Raw genomic sequence first — 22,418 nt, 5'->3', positions numbered from 1 at the left:
GGAGCACACTGACGTCATCATTCCTCGTGGGTGGTTGTGTAGCTCACCCCAGTTCCGCACCAGTTACACTGACAGCAGCACCTCCCCTGTGTCACCTCAGTCATGTCCTGCTCTGCCCTCATGAGAACCCTGGCTTCTGGTCACCACGGGGCCCCTGGGCTGTGCTGGTGTTCACATCTGTGTGGACTGATTGGGTGAATAAGTTAAACATACTGACTTTAGAGACTGAGAAAAATGGGGAGAGAGGGTGAAAGATCAATTTGTTGTTCCACTAATTTTTTAAAATATGTTTTATTGATTTTTTACAGAGAGGAAGGAAGGGAGATAGAGAGTTAGAAGCATCGATGAGAGAGAAACATCAATCAGCTGCCTCCTGCACATCTCCCACTGGGGATGTGCCTGCAACCCAGGTACATGCCCTTGACCGGAATCGAACCTGGGACCTTTCAGTCCGCAGGCCGACGCTCTATCCACTGAGCCAAACCGGTTTCGGAGAATTTTATACATTCTTTGGTTGAATCTTGTTATTGTCCTGACCTGGGATGGAACATGCAACGTTGGCATTACTAAGATGAGTCTCTGACCCACTGTGCTATCCATGCATGGCCACATATATCTGGGATTTTAAGTAAAATAACCCACTAATGTACTGGAAAATGGAGAGATACAAGAATCTCCATGATAATAGGTAATGGTGTATGGCAAGAATAGGATTCATTGGGTTTTATATGTGTTTCCTTTATATGGATACCAGTGGCCCAGTGCACAAAATTTGTGCAAATTAAAAGGGAATTAATTGGAGGAAATATTTTAAAAATACATTTTATTGATTTTTTACAGAGAGGAAGGGAGAGAGATAGAGAGTTAGAAACATCGATGAGAGAGAAACATCGATCAGCTGCCTCCTGCACATCTCCCACTGGGGATGTGCCCGCAACCCAGGTACATGCCCTTGACTGGAATCAAACCTGGGACCTTTCAGTCCACAGGCTGAGGCTCTATCCACCGAGCCAAACCGGTTTCGGCAAAGAGGAGGAAATATTTTAATATTGCTATTTGCCCTTTCTCTATAATAGATGTGTCAGAGATGAAAGAAAATTAGTAAAATGTATATGAAAAATATTCCTCCTGTCAGAGTCTGGGGCGCACTAGGACCCAGAGTCAAGTGCCCGTCCACCCGTGGCACCTCAAAATTGCTTGAGACCCAGACCCATCTTGTCCCACTCCCATTGGACAAGATCCAGACCTGGCTGGCCCAACCTTCTTCTGTTAAGCCCAACTGGGTGGGGGGGGGCATAACATGGGGTCCCGTGTCTAGCCCTTCTGGGCAGGGGGCACAGTCTGAGGTCCCTTGTCAAGCCCCACTGGGTCGGGGGCACAACCTCAGGTCCCTGCCCCGGCCAGATGCCATGCAGCCTCAAGTTCCTGCTGATTGCTTGTTAAGGCTCATTACAGAACATGGCCTCCACTGTGGGCGCAGCCATCTCTGTGACGGTGTTACAGTCCATTTGTATATTCTCTCTTTATTGGGGAGGATATTTCAAATAACTGATTACAAAGGTGGAATATGTCCTTGCAGCAGTTATTCCATATGCCGAGGAAGAAGCACTGAGGAGGGCAGGAGGAAGTTGGGTTCAGGGATGCAGGCATGTATGGAACCACCAAAAGTGAATGTTTAAAAAAATTTACAGTTAAATCAATTGTACTTAAACAAACTTTTAGTAATGTATAAAACTTGCCACGTCCCAATTATTTTACTCTGTAATTATGAAAGGTCTTGTCTTGAGCATATTTGCTGCTACTGTATCAGTATGTTGGAAATAAAATATATGATGTTCTACTGAAATATCTTATCATGTCCATGTTCAGTGCTATCATTTTAGCAGTTTGACTCTGATGATGATGAGAACATTTACAGCAGGGAAGATGGCAAGTACTACAAACCTAGACTTCACTTAATGTATTATTGAATGCTTAGACTTAAAAAGAGTGATGGGCAATGTAAGCAATGCAGATTAAACCTGTGTTAATATGGTACCAGTTTATTTCAATTGTACATAAGATAAAAATTGAGAAAAACAATTTTGCTTCCAGTATTCAAAACCAATAGTTCCATATGGCAAAGAAGTCACTTGAGTCATTGAGGAATGAGTGAAATTCAAACATATGTGTTAGATGCAGCTCTGCCCTCCTATTGGTTAAAATAGTAAACCCATTTAAAAATATGTAAACCATTCTGAACAGACAGAATGACCAAAATACAATGTAACTGCAATGCTTTATGTGTTCGTGCAATTATATAGTTTTTCATAGATTGACCTGTACGGTTTCCACCAATGAGATCGCTTCATTCGATGTGGACAAGACAGTGTGTTGACATCTAAGGTCTATAACAGATGGCACGTGAAAAACGAGAAAACTCATGAGCGGTCCTTAACAGATGGCACGCGAAACACGAGAAAGCTCGTGAGCTGTACAAAAGGTGTTAAAAGCAGCAAGAGGAAAACAGTCAGTTACTTACAAGGGAGTAACCATAGGACTGTCAGCTGATTTCTCAACAGAAACTATGAAGGCCAGAAGGAAGTGGCCAGAAATATTCCAAGTGATGAATACCAAGAACCTACAACCAACTTTATTTTACCCAGCAAAGCTATCATTCAGAATTGAAGGTCAGATAAAGAGCTTCACAGGTAAGAAAAAGCTAAAGGAGTTCATCACCACCAAACCAGTACTATATGAAATGCTGAAAGGTATCCTTTAAGAAGAGGAAGGAGAAAAAGGTAAAGATACAAATTATGAACAACAAATACACATCTATCAACAAGTGAATCTAAAAATCAAGTGAATAAATAATCTGATGAACAGAATAAACTGGTGAATATAATAGAGTTAGGAGCATAGAAAGGGAGTGGACTGACTATTCTCAGGGGGAAAGCGGTGTGGTGGTGCAGGAAGAGAATGGATGAAAATCATACACCTATGGATGAGGACAGTGGGAAAGAGAGGTAAGGGCAGAGGGTGGGGTGGGAACTGGGTGGAGGGGAGCTATTCGGGGAAAAAAGAGGAACAACTGTAATAATCCTGAACAATAAAGATTTAATTAAAAACATAAAATAAAATGTACAATTCAGTGGTTTTTATTATATTCAGAGTTGTACAATCTAACAATTACCACTATCTATCTTTAGGCTCTTTCCTTTTTCTTTCTTTCTTTTTAAAAGGACATGCTCAGCCCTAGCTGGTTTGGCTCAGTGGATAGAGCCTGGACCTGTGGATGGGAAGACCTAAGACCATGGGAAAACACATATTGTTTTTGTGATTAATCACTATGCTTTAATTATGTTCAACTGGTAACAATGAAATTGGGGGTCACCACAACATGAGGAACTGTATTAAAGGGTCGCGGCATTAGGAAGGTTGAGACCACTGGTCTAAGGTTTATTTCTACCTCAGTTGCTGGCTCATACCCAGCCTGGCCCAGGTCCCGGCTTGGGCAGGAGGCAAACAACTGATGTGTTTCTTTCACATGGATTATTTCTGTCTTTCCCTCTCTCCCCCACTCTCTCTAAACATCAATGGGAAAATATCCTCGGGTGAGGATTTAAAAAACAAACAAAGGTGGGTAACCTGGTCAGAAGGCCAAATCTTCAAAGTGCATGGAAGCTGCTCATCACAGGGTGTCTGGACTGAATGTTCGAGAGCAGCTCCAGGAAGGCCTGCGGGGATGGCGCCTCCACATTCTGGAAGGTGTTCTGGACTCTGCCAAGCAGGATGAAGTATTTCTCCTCCAGCGAGATGAACCCGAGGTGGTTCTCATTGAACAGGATGATGACTCCAGGGAGGCGCATGAGGTTGTGGAAGCCACTTAAGATAACATTGTGCATGCCATAGAAACACATCCTGCAGGTTCGGGGGTAGTTCTGGTCTCTTGAGCTCACGCTCACAGGCAGAACAAACGGAGCAGGCTGCTCCTCCGAAGCTGCAGCCCTGGACTCCCCGATGCTGGGCTGGGCAGGGCTCTGCCAGCCATGGCCCTGGCTTTCCTCAGTCCCGTCTTCTTGCTGCTGCTGCTTCTGGATCACCTGCTCTTCAATCTCCCGGATCACGCGGGAGAGCTCATTGAAGTTGCAGAAGATCTGGCCATCTCGCTCCTGAGGTGGATCTCAAACGTCCAGATTAACCCTCCCCTGATCTCGGTGACCCTGGCATACTTCCCATGGAAGCTGAGTATGGCAACCTTCTTTGGTCTGAAGCTCTCGTCTTTGAATTGGAAGAGGCCTGGCCTGATGAGGTCGCCCGGGTGGCTTGGCGGGAGGTAGAGGCGGCAGTAGGTCACCCAGTCATACTGCTGTCTGTCCTCCCGCACCAGCTCCAGCCCCCGTTCTCTCCTAATCTGCGGTGGTAAATCCATTCGGTGGTCTCTTTGGATCCATTGGATGCTGAACCTGTCCTTCTGAATCTGCAGGTGGCGGCTGTGGGAAAAGCTGTAGAAGTCATCCAGGTACTCCAGCGTGGCTGATTTTCTTTCTGTCAGGCGAATTCTAAAGGAGGGCTTGAATTGCATTGGGTCATCCACATGGGTGTTATGGGAAGGCCTGCTCGTCCCACCAGTAATGCATAAGCCATCTACCACTACATTCAGCAGTGTTCCATAGTCTTTATCTAGCTGCCACAATCCCAAAATGTTTCTGTATGGGTGGCACAGCTTCGCATAGACTTCTCGATAAGACATACCGATCATCTTCAGGTTCTGCAAGGTTTCACAAACACCATACTCTTCACGGCAGCGCCGTCTCCAGATGCTGTCGGTGTGCAGGATGTGGTGGAATTTGGTGCAGGCCTGGGCCAGGCTGGGCTGGTCAGTGCCCAGGAGCAAGGCGAAGATTTTCACTAGCATCTCCACTGGCAGGTCCTGCAGCGAGCAGTACGGGGGCGGCATGGGGCTCGAGATTCCTCCACTCCCCGCACAGCACCGCCCTTCCGTGTCCGCCTCGAGGTGCTTTTTTGCCAGTGCTGGCTTGCCCTAGGCCGCTGCCGTCTCAGCTGGGCCCTGGCAATCCTGTTGACACTCCTTGCCCTTGGCCTCTGCCCTCTCAGCTGGGCCCTGACACTCCTGATGACACCGACATTCCAGCAAAGAGCCCACTTCGCAGAGGCAAGCGCACTCCTCCATGCCTCCACGCGTAACAGCCACCACAGTGTGGGCAGCCACCCCTCAGCAGGGTTTTAAGCTGGCTGGGCCCGCCCTAGAGTCCAACCACGCCCTCTAGTGCCTAGCCACGCCCTCTCAGAGAGGAGCCAATTGTAGGACTTTAAACCCATACCAGTTAACAGTTGCCTCCCTTTCCCAGTGCCCCACCCTGTCCTCCCACCCTAACCCCAGGCAGTCACTAATCTGCTTTCTGTAGGGAGGTGCCACCAGGGAAATGCCTATGGGGGGGGTTATGGGGGAGACATTTCCCAGAAATGCAGTAAAAAATAAACACAACTGTGGTACATCTACACAATGGAATACTACACTGCGGTAAAAAAAGAAGGAATTCTTGCCATTTGCAACAGCATGGATGGAACTGGAGAGCATTATGCGAAGTGAAATTAGCCAGTCAGAGAAAGATAAATACCACATGATCTCACTCCTTTGTGGAATATAGAGAACAACATAGACTGATGAACAGGGACAGATCCAAAGAGAGAGAAACAGTGATCAGACTATCAATCCCCAGAGGGAAAGTAGGGGAAGGTGGGGGTAAGGGGAAGAGATCAATCAAAGGACTTGTATGCATGCATTATAAGCCAAACCAATGGACATGGACAACAGGGGGATGAGAACATGAGTGGGTGGGGAGGTTGCGGGTTATTGGGGGGATGAGGACACATTTGTAATACCTTAACCAATAAAGAAATTAAAGATTAAAAAATAAAATAAAATAAAAAACATTCATGAGAACGTTTAAAAATCGGACCCCTCGTACATTGCTGGTGAAAATGTAAAATAGCGGGGCCATGTTGGAAAACGAGAGTCACCCGATGGCCCAGAAGTTTCACATCTAAGTACATACCCAAAAGAAATGGAAACATGTTCACACAAAAAACTTGTACACAATGTTCACAGCGGTGTTATTCATAAGAGCCTCAAACCGGAAACAACCGAAATACTCATCAACTGAAAAATGGGTAAACAACATGTGGTATAACCATACACTAGAATATAGCATACATAAAACTTCAAAATGTTATGCTAAGTGAAAAAAGCCAGTCACAACTAAGATGTCTTTAAATAGAGACACATATAAAACAAGATGATGTACTAATTGATGGATGGGCAAGCTATGATCAGAGGCTGAAAGGAGACTAGCTCTGCCTTTTTGCAAACAATAATGTTTTAGTACTTGCTAGTATGTAGAGTGTTTCTGCTATATTATAGAACATGAAGGGAATTTACTATAAGCATGGAATATCTGTCATTTTAGTCAGAAAGTAATTTGTTTTTAGAGTGCAATGAAAAATCTATACTTGCAGAAAATAAAATTAATGGATTATGAAATAGAAACATGAACAATTTTAGGAAGAGCTTATTTATGATGTAAACACCCCAAAAGGTAAGTAAAACACTGCCCACAATCAAAGGAGATGGAGGTAAATAAAAGTGGGAAAGAGGCTTTTAAAAATATAGATTCTTATAAAGGCACTCTTCTTGAAAGTCTTGTCCACAGCCTTTATAAAATTATATTAAGTCCTCACTTAACAATGTCATTAGGTTCTTGGAACTGCAGCAAAATGATGCATAATAATTACAATTTTACCACAGCCTTATTGATATATATAAAAAAAATGAGTTAAATCCCTGGGGCAATTCATTAGTGTTATAACAAAATGTTTAGTGTTAAACAAAACATTATGCGAGGACCTGCTATATGTGGCAAGAACAAACAAAAACCTTAAAAATCTCCTTCACAAATATTAGCAAAAAGCTTCAGCCATCTGTCACTTGACCAAGTAACCTTAACTTACCCATCTGCCAGAAACACAGTTTTGATCCAACTGTTCCTTTTTAAACTAGTGAGCTGTGCATTGTTGTACCTGTCTCATAGTTAAGATTTTAAAATGAAAGCTACAAGATCTCTGGCAGCATTGGTCTATATATTTTTGCATGTCTATGCATGCTTATATGTTAAACATGGGTCATTTTTTTCTTTCTCTGAATGGTATAGCCAAAATTCATTTTTAAAGAGCTCTATTGAAATCAAGTATATACCCTCAAAAATATAGAGACTACTAAAAACACATAATGAAAGAAAATTAAGTTTTTCTTTTACGTAAGTCTACTGTTTTCATCAGCTAGGAGGACAAAGTGTTCCTGGACTATTGGTCTGCTCTTGATAATAGATTATAAAAGGTTTTATTTATTTTGTTTTAAATGTTTAACCTTTATTCGACCTAAAAAGCAAAGACTTTGAGTCTTACCAAATGTTTGTCAAGGTCACTTGATCTAAGATAAACTTCTAGTTTAAGTTTGTTAGTTTAAATAAAGCAGGCATGTCTTTAGAGTTATTAGAATTAAATATAATACTTTATTCCACCTAGGTTTACTAAAAGTCAAATAAGCTCATGTTATCTCTATTACAAAATGCGTGAGCAAGAAAGGTAACCTCATATGTTGGATTGCCACTTCTGAGGAAGTTGAGACTCAGCTACATAAGAAGAAGCCAGTTGGCTTAAGAAAGTCAGTCCTTAAAACTGGGTCTTTTTAAAACTTACTTTATCCTAATTGGTTTGGCTCAGAAATGAATTTCAGACATTGAGAATTATCCAATATAATAAAAGGCTAATATGCAAATTGGCCCCTCTACTGGGAGTTTGACCCAGGGGGCGGAGCCAGCCGGCCAAACTCTCTCATCCCCTCCCCCTGGCCCATTGAGATGGCCCCAATCAGGGTAGGCAGGCTGGACCCTTTATGTGTACAAATTCGTGCACTTGACCTCTAGTCATGCTTATAATCATTAGTCTCCTTGGTACCTCAAAAGTTGTAAACGCGTGTTCACAGCCAGTAACCACCAAGAAGATGATCTCCCTAAGATTAGAACATCAAAAAAAGAGCAAGGAGAATGACTGATTTAAAAATGTGAACCCGACAGCATTACCTGTGAATACCCCACAGACTCAGCAAAAAAAATAATGGAGGACTCCAAATCAGTAGCACGAATCATGCCAATGCCTTAAATATTGACCACATCTCTCTGTGTGGCTGATAATCTGATCAGAAGGAGGGGAATTGTTAAAAACAAGACAACAGGCCAAAAATGGAGTTGCTTTTACTAAGTCCCACATCACCAAAGCCAAGACTTAACCAGAAATGTACCCTTAAACCAGTCAATCAGAAATCACCTGATCAGCACTAGATAGACCCGCACCACCCCCTAGACTAGAGAAATGTAACTTTGCCTCCAGCAGCCTACTTCTCTGCTTACTATAACATTCTTTCCCCATTCTATTCTGGCTATAAAAATGTTTCATTTTGTACAGCTTCACAGAACTCCTTTTTATCTACTAGATTGCATGCTGCCTGATTTAAATTGATCTTTGCTCAAATATGCACTTCACATGCCCTAAGTGCCAGTCACCATAGGAGAAGCCAGATCCGCCTGACTTGAAGTGAGAGCCTAGCTCTGATCTCAGCACATCAGTGGACCAGGCTTCTGAGAGCAGACTCACTGTGACCGAGTTTCCGGGGCTGCTGCCCTCTGGCCAGAAGGGGGCGTCATCCCGCCCCTAGCTGCTCCCTGCTCTCCCCAGGAAGTCCCGCCCCTGCCGGAAGTTAGAGTCCCTGCCTCTGCAAGATGGTGGCTTTCCAGTGCTCATGGCCTCAGGAAGCGTGAGGCAGGCATGGGACCTTGGGATGGAGCAAAGAGGGCGGCAGGCGGGGCCCTAGAGAAGCTAAGCCCGCAGTGAGGAGTCCCTGCTGGGGCCTCCTAGGCCAGCCCCGTGGCGGAGCAGCGCCCATTGCAGGTGGTCCATTCCCTCCCCCAGAAGGAGGCCAGGCCAGGCCAGGGTAGGGCAGGCTGGGCTCGGTCATCCCGGTGGGACCCCCGCTCTGCGGGCACCAGCTGCGTAGGGAGCCGCCTTCTGAGGTTCGGGTTCCCTCCATCCTCACCTCGCCAGGCTCCCTGCAGAGTGTGACGGAGCCCGGGCCTTCCTCGTGCCCGTGTGGCTCCAGAGTTTCCCAGCGCCCCCCCCCCCCCACCTCCTGTGTCAGACCGGGACCCCCCACAGCCACGTGGTTCTGGCCGGAACAGGATTGCAGGGAGATGCGGGGACAGCCGTGGGCCTGAGGTTATGGCCACTTCTCACTTCACCTTCACTCGTGGCGTGAAGGGCACCAGCAATGACAGTTCCAGGGAAGCCATTGCGGGGCCTCAGCCCATGGCAGCCCCTGAAGCCTGTGCCCAGCGAGGAGCTCTCCCGACGCTGCGCCCAGGGAACCCCGGTTCTGTGGGGCCAGGAAGGTCCTCCCGGGATGAGAGGAGCATGAAGCCCTTGGCGTGAGTCACTGAATGGCGCTTGAGTCACTTAAAAATAAAACCAGGTCTCTGCTGATTTGTGTTAAAATCCCATCGAATGAATGTAAGAGCTTAAATAACCTCAGTAACATGAACGGTATTGCTATTTTTAAATGCTATATTAAGTTTTATTTTGAAGACATCAATTAAATTTAAAATTTGAGAAAATTTGATATAATTAAATAATCTCATTCACTTGTTTAAAATATCCAACTTGAGTGGGTGTTATGCATGAGTTTTTCTTGATATCTAAAGAATTCCAATTTCTTTTTTAAGTTATATTTGAACATAATATAGTGCCTCTTCAGGTTTATCTTTAAAAGGGGCTCGAATGGGGAGTTTACAGGTTACATTTATGTGTTAACTAAAGAATATTCCAAGTCTATAGGATCTGGCCTCTGTGAAGTCATTGTCCCACCCTGCCCATCAGTGCCTTTCTCTGGGGTCTTCTAGCATTTAGTGTTTACAGTCTAACCTGTTGAGCTCACCTGCACCCACAATTTAACTAGCCCCCGCTAACCTGCTCTCCCCCCAGTTTCTTTTTCCGGCTTTTGTTCCCCAATGTTTAAATCTTTCTCATCCAGTGTCCGAGTGGCTGGTCATACCTGCTAGTTGTCTGGCACAGCTGTGTTCCTCAAGGCCTAGGTCTCACTTCCTGACTGGACCGTTGACATCCATCCAAGCCATCCTACTTCTCCCTCCTCCTCCTCCAGTCTCAGCCTGCAGTTCAGAATGAGTGCTGTTAGATATGCATCCTTGTGCAGGGTTACGGACAGAGATGCATTTGAACACTTCTAACAGTGCTGTTTTTCCAGGGAACCAGATGGCTGCTGATCAAAGCACACCACCTTGTAGGAGATGAGATGGTGTACTTACACGGGAGGTTTGAGTGCTGTGGCAGATTGCTCTGTGGTTCATTCACCAGTCCTGTTGTGCATCAGTACTGTACACTCAGACAGGTTTGCAAAGATTATGCCCTGTGGTAGTGTACACACTATCATATGTATATCTATGTGTTAATTTTTAATATGTTTCTGTTAACTTCAGAGAGAAAGGGAGAGGGAGAGAGAGAGAGAGAGACATCAATGATGAGAAAGAATAACTGATGGGCTGCCTCCTGCATGCCCCCTATTGGGAAATGAGCCAGAAATGCTGGGGTTGTGCCCTGACTGGAATTGAACTGTGACCTCCTGGTTCATAGTTCAATGTTCAACCACAGAGCGACACTGGCCTGACTTATGCATTAATTTTTAAAGTACTGATTCTTTCAACATAAACATCTAATTTTGTTGAAAAGAAGGATCCCTGAGAGTACCTTGCCAGCATGATTGTCAAGTGTGTGCTCACAAGGTTCATTGTTCCTGTGCTGGGACCTCCCCAGTCACAAAGCTGACTGGCAGCCATATCAGACTTTCCGTCAGCGTGGCTCTTCCTGTTTTATCCCCCCTGGTTATTCCCTGAGACAACACTCCATCCAATTGGCAGCCCTACCCAAGCTGTTTGTAGCCAATTTTCCATATGAGTGGCCTATCTTGGCTCAGGCTTTAGACTTTACTAAAATCTCAAACAAGCAGCAGCTGGCATCGAACCTATCAATAAAAGGCCCAAGACTCTGCACTAGCACCAGCCTGTTTTGCTTCACAGCTGGGTCTTACCTGGGCACTTCCTAGCCCAAAACAAATAGCAGCCATCTGCAGATCTCTCTCTAGCTCCTGCTAGGTGGCCCCAGGAAGTGGCTGACTTTACACCTCTTGGAGGCCCCAAAACCAGTGAAACTGGTGGACAGCTTCATATCATAGCAGATTACAGCTCTGCACATCCACAAGCAACACACTCAAGGAGCTGACTCAGTGAGCACCAAAGCCCCACTGAAACAAGTCCTGTTCCATATGGGTGTCTCCTGCACAGCAGCTCTTCCATTTTGGATGCAACTGGTCCTTACAGCCCATCAGCCTGGAAATCAGTTCCTCCCAGTGATGCCAACGGCAGTCAAGTCTCAACTACAACAAGACTGTGCAGAGCACACAGCACACACAGGAACATACCTAGAGTGCCCTGCTCAGGTGACTGGGGAGTCTGAGCCACTAGGCCCTACAGGAAACCTAATACACAAGTTCTCTCTACCAATTCCAGGAGACATAATAGTTCTACCTAATACATAGAAACAAATACAGATACAGGGAAGCTGCCAAAATGCAGAGACAATGAAACATGTCACAAATGAAAGAAATGGAAGTAAGCAAACTACTGGAGACAGTGTTCAAAACAATGGTTCTAAGGTTACTCAAGGATCTTCACGAGAGATTCAAGGGACTAAATGAGAGCTTCAAAGGAATTAATGAGAGATTCAAGGGTCTTAGTAAGACTTTCAAGGATCTTGGTGAGAATGCCAAAGACATAAAAATAGGACCAGTCAGAAATTAAGCATATACTAAGTGATATAAAGAATAATTTACAGGAATTCAAGAGTAGAGTAGAGGATTCTGAGAATCAAATAAATGATTTGGAATATGAGGAAGCAAACGACACCTAATAAGAAGAACAAAAGGGAAAAGAATAAAAAGGTATGAAGATAATGCAAGGAGCCTCTGAGACAACTTCCAGTGTACCAACATTCCCATTATGGGGGTGCTAGAAGGAGAAGAAAGAGAGAGCAAGATCTTGAAAACCTATTTGAATAAATAATGACAGAAAACTTGCCCCACATGGTGAAAGAAAGAGTCTTGCAAGTTCAGGAAACACAATAAGTCCCAAACAAGATGAATCCAAAGAGGTCCACATCATTACTAAAATGCCAAGAGTTAAAAGAAAAACAGAGGATTTTAAAAGCAGCAAGAGAAAAACATTTAGTTACCTACAAGGGAGCACTCGTATGACTGTCAGCTGAATTCTCAACAGAAATTTTGCAGGCCAGAAGGGAGTGGCAAGAAATAATGAAAGTGATGAATAGCAAGAACCTATAACCAAGATTACTCTACCCAGCAAAGCTATCATTGAGAATTGAACGTCAGATAAAGAGTTTCACAGACAAGAGAAAGCTAAAGGAGTTCATCTCCACCAAGCCAGCATTACATGAAATGTTGAAGGGTATTCTTTAAGAAGAAGAAGAGGCAGAAGAAAAAAAGATAAAAAAAATATGAACAACAAAATGGCAATAAATACATATCTATCAGCAACTGAATTTAAAAATCAAAATAAATGAACAAGAAATCTAATGAACAAAATAAACTGATGAATAAAATAGAATCAGAGGCATGGAAACAGAACAGACTGACAAATCTCAGAGGAAAGGAGAATAGGAAGATATTAAGGAAAATCTTATATGCATATATGCATTACCTATGGACACAGACAATAGGGTGGTGAAGGCCTGGAGTGGGGTGGGATCTGGGTGGATGGGGGCCCTGAAGGGCAAAGGGGGGCATCTATAATGCTCTCAGCAATAAAGATTTTCCTAAAAAACAAAACAAAACAGGATATTTAGATGTGCCCTGACTCTAATCAAACTGTGACCTCCTGGTGTCATAGGTCAATGCTAATAAATATATTAAAACTACTTAATTATGATATATACATGTATAAATAAAAATAAAATATGGTCTGTGTTTCATTTATTTCTTTTTAGGTGCTACAATAAACAGTAATCACAATAGAATTTAGCTATGTTTTCCTAGCCTTTTTATATCATCCTATCTAATAAAAGGCTAATATGCAAATCAACCTAATGGCAGAAAGACCAAGCTATGACACTGTGACACGCACTGCCAACCAGGGGGCAAATGCTCAACACAGGAGCTGCCCTCTGGTGGTCAGTATGCTCCCACAGGGGGAGCAGCTCAGCCAGAAGCTGGGCTCACAGCTGGCGAGTGCAGGGGCAGTGGCAGTGGCAGGAGCCTGCCTTTGCAGCAAAGCTAAGGATGTCCAACTGCCCACAGGGAGCCCCAGACTGTGAGAGGGTGCAAGCCCGGCTCAGGCCTCTAGTAGTTCGTAAAATATGACCTACAACATTTCCTGCCTCCCACCAGAAACTGTCGCCTGTCGTACCTCCTCGATTTGTTGTGTTTGTTCTGTGGCACTATTGAACACATGGCACCAGATACTGTCAGAGGGGGAGATTCAGGACATGACAAGGTATGTTCTCTTTTTGACACATCTTTATATATCACTATAAACTGTATAATAAGAATCCTAGCTAATAACTTAGGTAGAGTTTCCAACAGAGTCCTCTTTCTGGTGTTGCCTTATCTTTACTTTTTCTCTCCTTTGCTTTGTATACATGAGCACATTATGGTATCTAGGGTTGCAGAGGGAAAAAATAATAGAAAGGTTGGGACATTCTGGATTTCCCTTTTTTCAAGGTTTACGCCTGAGGATCATCTTTGGTTTTATAGAGTAACACTTTGTTAAAGGAAACTTCAAAAGCAACTGATTCTTCATATAATAATTTTTACGTTATTTGCATGAAAAGGATTTGTATCTTGAGCAAAGCACCAGTGGTAACTCTATATAAAACCAAAATCATTCATTTTCTGTTGCATGGGACCTGCTCTTTTAGGACTCAGCTGAGCCACAGCACAGTGCAGAGGTGTCACTGAATGCGCAGACTGTCCACTGCTCCTATGTGAGTCGCGCTTGATGATTTTGGACAGCGCTGGCATTATTGATTTTTGTTAGAAAAATACATGGGACATATAGTTGGCTGTGTCACCTTAGGTTGATATTTGCTTTCTAAGAGGGCATTGAAAAGGGAATCTTTCCTATTTTTTATTTCCAATTGTGCTTTTAACTTTGTAGACATACTGGAGACTTTGTTGATTATCTCTCCCACAGGAATAATCATTGTAACACTCCTTGGAGAAAGAAAATCCAAGATAGTCTCTGTTTTCGTAAGCCCTCTAAAGCAGCAATCGCCAACCGGTGGCCGCAGACCGTTGGTGGTCCGTGAGGTCCGAAAGGTGGGTGACCGCTGCTCTAAAGAGCTCAATTTTTTCCTTCCCACTTTCTTTGTATTTGCAAAATGACGGCTGGGAAGAGGCTTTCTAAGTAATTATGTTACAAAATCTAGGTCACATATTTTTATTTCATGAATGAAAGGGTACACACCTGTCCAGTTCTTTATCTTTTTAAAAAAATATATATTTAATGGCTATTACAACGAGGAAGGGAAAGGGACAGAGAGTTAGAAACATCGATGAGAGAAAAACATCAACCAGTTGCCTCCTCACGTCCCCTACTGGGGATTGAGCCTGCGTCCAAGGTACATGCCCTTGACTGGAATCAAACCTGGGAGGGATCCTTCAGTCTGCAGGCTGACTTTTTATCCACTAAGCCAAACCGGTTAGGGCTGTCCAGTTGTGAGCACTTTTGCTTTATTAATAACTTTCTCCAAGTAAGGGATTCTGACTATTTTTTGTTTCTTACCTTCCCCTCTTCCTCATTCCCTTGCAAAATCCCACATGTACTTTCCACATATCTTAAGTGTAGAGATGTTCGCTAATGACTCATTATATGTTTAAAGACTATTATTCAACTTTTCACAACTAGGAATCTGATTGTAGAGCTGTATCTATTGATTTCCAATCCAACAGCAGAGCATTCTGAGGGTCTGACTCAGATGGCAGTAAAACTGCTTGTATAAATAAAATAATTGAATTGTTGGTTTAGTTCGAGTCAAGGTATTCTCTGAAACTATTGAGAATTTCGGCAGGAATTTATAACTATTAAAATTTGAAAATTACTTTCTAAGTTTTCTGAGATCTAATAGAACCAATTTTCTTTTCATCCTAACCTGAGGATATGCTTATTGATTTTAGAGAGGGGTGGGGGGAGATAGAGAGACAGAGATTGAGAGAGAGAGAGAGAGAGAAAGAGAGAATGAGAATGAATCATTTAGGTAAGAGAGAAACATTGCTTGGTTGCCTCCCATATGCAGCCTGACTGGGGATTGAACCCACAACCTAGGTATATGGCCTGACTGGAATCAAACCCACAACCTTTCAGTGTATGGAATGATGCTCCAGCCAACATTGAGCCACAGCAGCCAGGGCATGGAACCGGGTTTCAGGAAAGAAAACCTTATATTCCTCCTAGAATTTCTGCATACCTGAGGTCCAAAGTTCAGCTATGTCATTGAGAGTAGATGGGACCCCTTGAGGCCTTTGAGTTGATTGAATGAGCTATAATGTGTGCAACGTGCTCATCACTGTGCCTGGCTTGCACGCACTCTTGTGGTTTCAGTCTGCCTGACCCTGTTTTCTATGTCACTGTTACGTGTTTTCTTTACAACAATCCTAGTCCCATAAATTTGGCTGCATTTCTCTGAAACCTTGGCCCTGAAATTTGGAAGCAGAGAGTTTAAAATTTTAGCATCCAGTTAATATCTCATTGGCATAAGCTCATATAGGCAACCATTATTCAAATCCTGATTTGCATAATCATAATGGAAGTAATTTTCCATATATCAAGAATCTCTAAGTTATGTGTAATTTGCTGTGTTCTCAGTTCAGGTAACTACATTTATAAATTTGTTTCCCATTTAGATCACGTTTTGTTTTGCATTATTTTAAATCTCATCATGCTTCCCACAAATGAAGGCTATTAGATTTTTGGAAGGTTCTATAAGAGGAATTGATTTAGGTGCTTATGAAAAAATAACATCTGTAGGTGGGCTTTTTTTTCATTTTTGTTCTTTGACTTTAAAGAATTTGTAATATTTATTGGAGCTGGATAGTTACTAAAAATGCTAATTGGTACTTTGTCCCCCCCTCTATCATAAGTCCAAAGATTTCATTTACTTAAAAAAATTAAATTTATTTTAAATCAAAATAAATTTTTTAGTTAACCAAAATAAAACCATTACTAGTTTAGAAAATAATTAAAACACTTTTAGTTCATTGATTGACAGCCTAGATGTTTAAATTTGTTCTGACATACCTGCATATCTGTTCTCTAAATGTCTTTCTTGCATGTGCTAGTTTAATGCTCCTTGCACAGAAAGCTATGCACAGGCTCTTTTTGTTCAAATATTTCCCAAATATGCAGCTTTATTTTGTTCATTTTTCTTTCCTCTAAATGACTTACTAGTTACTATTCTATGAAATTGTTTTGTAGGCAGCTGACTGGTGGGTTTAGGTGTTGTACTGTGTCAACTACTAACTGGAGGGTCTCCGTTCACTGTGATGGGAAAGAGAACTCCCAAGCTGAGCTACTAGGTCAGACTTAACAAAATAAAATGAATGGTTACTTCAAAGGAACTGATCAAATTTCTGCAATTTGGCTGATGGAAAAAATAATTAAAAATGGAGATTGGCAAAATTATGTTGAAGTGGTTAATTTACATTTATAAGTACATAGGATGTAGACATAGACCTTTTATATTTCCTCCTATTTCATGTGCCCAGAAAGATTTTAAATTTCATAGGGAGTGTGTCATAATTTTTGTGTATTCCAAAGCACTGAGCATTGACAGGGAGCTGCCACAGCCGCTGACACAGCTGTGTTCCCTGCTAGAGCCCTTTGGAGTACGGGGCCCAGAGCAGTTAGGAATACAGGCTCAAGAGCCGTTTAGAATTTGGGGCAAAGAGCCTTTTTCGAATGTGGAGCAAATAGCAGTTTAGAATGTGGTGCAAATAGCAGTTTAGAATGTGGGGTGAGGAGCCATTTGGAATGTGGGACGAGTAGCCGTTGGCAGTGCTTGCCACAGAGCTGGTGGGCACAGAGACGGTGGGCCCAGAGCCTGTGTGCATAGCAATGGACGGTAGACACAGCCTCAGGATGGACGTTACTGTCCGCGAGCTCATGGAGCTCTTTCTACAGAGCCCGTTGTTAGCAGGGGTGAGTACACCTGCCTCCCTGTCCCATTGCGGGTGCCCTGGCTCCTTTCCCGCCCCCCGAGGTCTCCATAGACCCCACCCGCCTGGGTCCTGGCAGTCCTGGGACTCAGGGGTCTTCACAGGTTTCCAAACTGGGGCAGGGATCCTGGCTTGGGGGCCTGAGGGGTTTCCTACTCTGGAGCCCATGCACCAGGTGCAGAACGCCCTGGCGCTTCCAGCCCTGGACCGAGATGAGTTCACCTGCTCCTGCCAGGGGTCTAGGCTGCGGGTCCAGGCTCTAGATGGTTTGACTCAGTGGTTAGAGTGTTGGACTGCCCACCAAAGGGTCGCAGCTTTGATTCCCTGTCAATGGCATGTCCCTGGTTTGAAGGAGGTGATGTCGGCAGTTGGAAGAGAGGCTGCCCAGTGAGGATGAGGCTGTGGGCCTGCGCTCACACCCGGCAGAAAGGGGAACCAGGTGGTCTGGTGTGGCCTGTGGGCATGAGATCCAGGCTCACCGGGAAAGGATTTCAGGTTATGAAAGGTTTCCTCAAAAAATAAGATTATCATGGACCCAACCTTCTAACATTAGCGCTCTAATATTTTGCCATCTTCGCATTAGATTTTATTTGAAGAATAAGATGCTATCCCTCCTGACCCTCCCCTCCCAAGGCTTACCCTCTTTGTGTGACACATGGATGGTGTGTGACTGAAATCCCTGGGACAGTTGAGGGAGCTCCCACACTGGGAGAAGTGCTGTCTGGTGGGAAGTCAGTGTCCTCCTTGAGCTAGTGTGACAGCAGCAGTGGTGTGTGAGGACAGGGCTTGGCTGCAGAGTGTGGCTGCACTTGCTGAGGAGCCTGCCCGCCCCCCACAGGAACTTGGTGGCTGAGGGTTAATAATGTCAGTGAGGTGGGTCAGCTGTGGGAGAGTGGGCCTAGGTCCCAGGGGGCGTGGCCTTGGGAGGCGGGTGCTCTCAGGGACCCTCCACTGCTCCCTGCCCGGCCTCCGCAGCACCTTACCCTTGTGTGCCCTCAGGTGACCCGCCACCAGGAGAGCCTGTTTGACCTGCAGTGGTTGGAGGTCCCAGACATGGCCCTGGAGGACGTGGAGTACGTCACCAACAACATGACCTTTCGCCTCAGGAGGCTCTTAATTGAACATGACAGATGCAGGGAGGTGTGTTTGCGGGTGGCCCACAGCCTGGGGGATGGGTGGAGAGGGGCCTGGGTTTGGGGCCCTAGTTATGGCTGTGCTCCTCATCCTGACTTCCTCTCAAGCTGCACACTGTCTGTCCTCCTGGCCCATTTCCGAGGGGGCAGGACGTGGGCACTTTCCCTGCAGTGCATAGTCCCCTGAGACACCTGTGTGACGACAGAGGTTGAGCTTGGTCCATTCACTCGGCCCTTCTGTCTCACTAAATATATCCTCGCTTCTTAAAAACTCCCCCACTTTCTCCTGCCTCCCTCCTGGCTTTGCAGTCTTGGCTGCCATCTTCTCTTTTACTTTCTTCCGTCTTTTGGTCATTCTTCACCACGTTCTAGTGCGGGCACTGTGCCGGGCACAGGAGCACGCCGGTGAGACCCCTCTGTCTGCCCTGCTGTAGCTGGTCGTGACCATGACCCAGGAGTGGAACACCAGCAGCCGCCCCAGCGAGGACATGCAGCACCTGGCCATGGAGCTGGCGGACACCAAGGCCACGCTGCGAGGCGTCAGGCAGGAGCTGTGAGTCCCCCAGTGACCCTGGTCTTTCTGCTCTTGTGCCGTGTGTCACCACCCATTGCTCGCACATGTGGTTCACTGCCATGCGGTGCAGCAAACGGGGCAGCTCTCACAGCGCCCTGGAGTGACGGGGCTCTGCTTTGAGCTGGGTCCCTGTTGGGCCCTGGGCTAGCCCGCTCCCTCCCCTCCCTGAGCCTGCACAGCAGAGTTCTGCTGGGCCTTAGGACTCCTGCCAGTCCAGACATGGCAGACTCAGAGCAGCAGCCTGCCGCTCAGCCTCGGGCCCAGTGTGGGTGCTCTTGGCTGGAGGGAGGATGTGTCTCTCTGGTCTCGTCCGGTGGGCCTGTTCCCCCTTTCCTGCAGCTGGTGATGGCACCATGCCCGGTATCTGGGAAGCTGCCTGCCTTCACCTCCCTGCCAGGGGCCTCCCTGCCTGCCTGGCTGTGGAGGGAGGAGTGGCTCTGGGGGCTCCTTCCCTGCCTGCACCCTCAGAGGAAAGCTCAGGTCTGTGGTGAAGTCTGAGAGCAGCAGTGACAAAGTAAAGCTCACCTTGGACTCCAGAGCATTTTTGCAGCCCCACGTGCAGAGGCCCTCCTCACGCCTAGAAGCCAGGATCCCCTCCTTCCCCGCTGTGGTCTCCCAGGTGGTGGGCTTTCCGGGTGCTTCTGAGGAGCCCTCACCACGTGTTCTCATCGCCCCCAGGGAGGAGAAGACGAAGCAGCTGGAGGACGCCAGGCATCAGTTGTACCAGCTGGTGTGGGAGCTGCAGGAGTTCCGGCACAATGTGAGCAGGCCTATCGTGTGGGCCGGGGGTGGGGGGCTAGGACGCCCCAGTCACCGGGACCCCAGGTCCAGGGATGTGACCTGGGACATCTCTCCTACCCACCCAAAACTGCGCTGCCTGAGAGCCAGTTTTCCTGGGAGCTGCTGGGGAGTGACATGCTTCAGTGACAGAATGTGGGGCCCACACACAGGGGCCTGCACATGGACCAGCTTGGCCGCCCCTGGCTTCTCCTGGGGCTGCAGGGAATTGGGCCTTCCCAGCCCCGAGGGTGCCCTGAGCCAGGTCCCCTGCCTTTGCCCACCTGCCAGAACATGGAGCTGGCGGCCAGCGCCCAGGCTGCTCGTGCTCCCCTCCCTGAGCTGGACTCCCTGAGGGAGAAGGTTACCTGCATGGAGAGGCTGGAGATGGAGGCGATGGGCCTCAGGCAGAAGGAGAAAGACATAGACTTCTGTGCAGCCGCATGGAAGTGAGCCCAGCAGGGGCAGGCGGCCTGCGGGCACTTTTGTCCTGGAAGAGGGGAGAGGGGCCGCAATGCCTCCCCAGCTGGCCCTCTCCCTGCACCGCAGACTGACTGCCAGACCCCTGGGCTCCCTCTTGTAGTGGAAGGAACAGGGTTGGGAATGTGGTTGAAGGGCCCTGATTCTTCTAGGACTTTTCCTCTTCCTCCTTCATGCCACAATGATGACCTTCTATTCACTAATCTTTTTCTTTAAGACTTCTTGTAATTTCTATGGCTAAATCTTACCAGGACTGTTTCCTCATCTCTAAAACAGAGATAACTGTACTAGTCCGTGAGGTTTATACAAGGAAAGAGGTAAAATACCTGGTATTGGGGCAAGTCCCATATGAAGCTCTCCGTGGTGTAGCCTACTTGGATTCCAAGGTTATGGGTCTGTTCAGAGGAGGGTGTCAGGGCTGAGGGGGGATGGAGACCAAGGCCCAGATAGGGTTACTGAGGCTCTGACCATGCACCCAACTGCCTCACGTGAGCAGTGAGTTCAGGACCCTCTCTTCCAGGCGTGTTTGCTCCTCCCACCTACTCAGGGAGTGGCTGTTCCTGCAGGAATGTTGGTGGCTCACTGCTCTGCTCCCTGGGGAGAAGGCACCCTGGGTGCTGTGCCAAAGCAGCCCGGCCCAGGGGGGTGGGGTGGGGGCCAGCTCTCGGCTTTGTCCTGGAAATGGTCCCCTGGCCCTACTGGTGACCAAGGGCATCAATCTGCAGCACAGACAGGTGTGGGGCACGGGCACCCTCACTCACAGGTAGGAGGGTTGGGGGAGGTCATGTGCAAGCTTCCCCAGGCTGTGGCCTCCGCAGTCTCCTGCACACTGGGGACCTAAGGCAGCCCCCACATCTCAGCCGACACTTTGCCCCGTGGATGGGGGTGGGTTTCAGGGCACAGCCTCTGTCTCCGTGTCTTTTCTGTGCCTGTCCAAGCAGCCTCGCTCAGTCATGCAGACACAGTGACTGAAGGCCTGTGTGGCACCAAGCCCTGCGCCAGGAGCAGGGGATCTAACACAAAGCAAGACTCACTCCTGGCACTGGGGAGCTTCTGGGCTTTTGCAGGGTTTCCCGTGGGAACCCTGTTCCATGTTCTCAAGGTGTGTGCCTCTGGATAGCAGCAGCAACATTTTTAATATCCTATTTAATAAGAGCCTAATATGCAAATTGTCCCCTTGGATGGGAGTTCCACAGGGAGGCCAGGAGTTCGATTGCTTGCTATGACATGTGCTGGCCACCAGGGGGCAGCGCAGAACATTGCTGGCATTGGCAATGCACTGTTACCTCTTGCTGGCTAACTGGGATCTGGGGTGACAGGGATGGAGGTGCTGTAAGAATGCAAGCTCGTTCTCACTCCCCCTGCAACTATCCCCCGGGACGCCAGGGCTCGCCCGCCAGGGAAGCCCCTGAGCTCAGGTGCTGGGTGCCCAGGAGGAGCCCACCCTGCACACGCACAAACTTGTTAAGGTGAGCCAGGCCACAGCAGCCAGGACCACAGGGGCCTGTTGGGCTCCTGGTGGGTTTGAGCAGGAGCTGGTCTGCAAGGCCAGCCAGGAGAGAGCATGCTGCCCTCCCTGCTTCCGGGGGACACCACTGGGTGGCTCAGAGGCCTACACTGCTCTCCAGCCCGCAATGTCCGTCCATGCTCACCGCATCTCCATGTGGAGACTTGGGCACCATGACTCAGGTGCGGGGATGAGGGTGGTGCGCGCGGGGGCCAGCGGCCCAGATGCTGCCCTGGGCCCAGAGGTCAGCTGGCCTCCACGCCAGATGCTCGCACTTGGATCTCCGGCCAAGCCCAGGGACCGCACCCAGCAGGAATTTCATGTACCGGGCCTCTAGTTGATTAATAATTTTGCTGTGAAACTAGTAATGCTTTACACTTTGCATTAGTAAATGAATTACAAGAGAAACAGAGTGGTCCATGGAGGCCAGGCCACAAAGAGGATGAGTCACACTGTTCTCCAAAGCCCGTGTGCTGGGGCCCAGGGAGCCGCGAGGACAGAGCTTGTGCCCTCCCCAATAGCCCATCCAGTGTCGCCACT

The 22,418-nt window shown here is 46.8% G+C and overlaps 1 pseudogene; it reads right to left on the bottom strand.

Annotated features, from left to right (window-relative positions):
• Positions 1-3,647: 3,647 nt before the first annotated feature.
• Positions 3,648-4,939, bottom strand: LOC139019287 (F-box only protein 31 pseudogene; annotated as a pseudogene).
• Positions 4,940-22,418: the final 17,479 nt, after the last annotated feature.

This window comes from Myotis yumanensis, unplaced genomic scaffold (assembly GCF_028538775.1).
Source record: "Myotis yumanensis isolate MYYU_CA2020_CCGP unplaced genomic scaffold, mMyoYum1.0.hap1 SCAF_11, whole genome shotgun sequence".
NCBI lineage: Eukaryota > Metazoa > Chordata > Mammalia > Chiroptera > Vespertilionidae > Myotis > Myotis yumanensis.
Note: the sequence above shows the minus strand (reverse complement) of the source record. Positions and strands in the feature narration are given on the sequence as shown.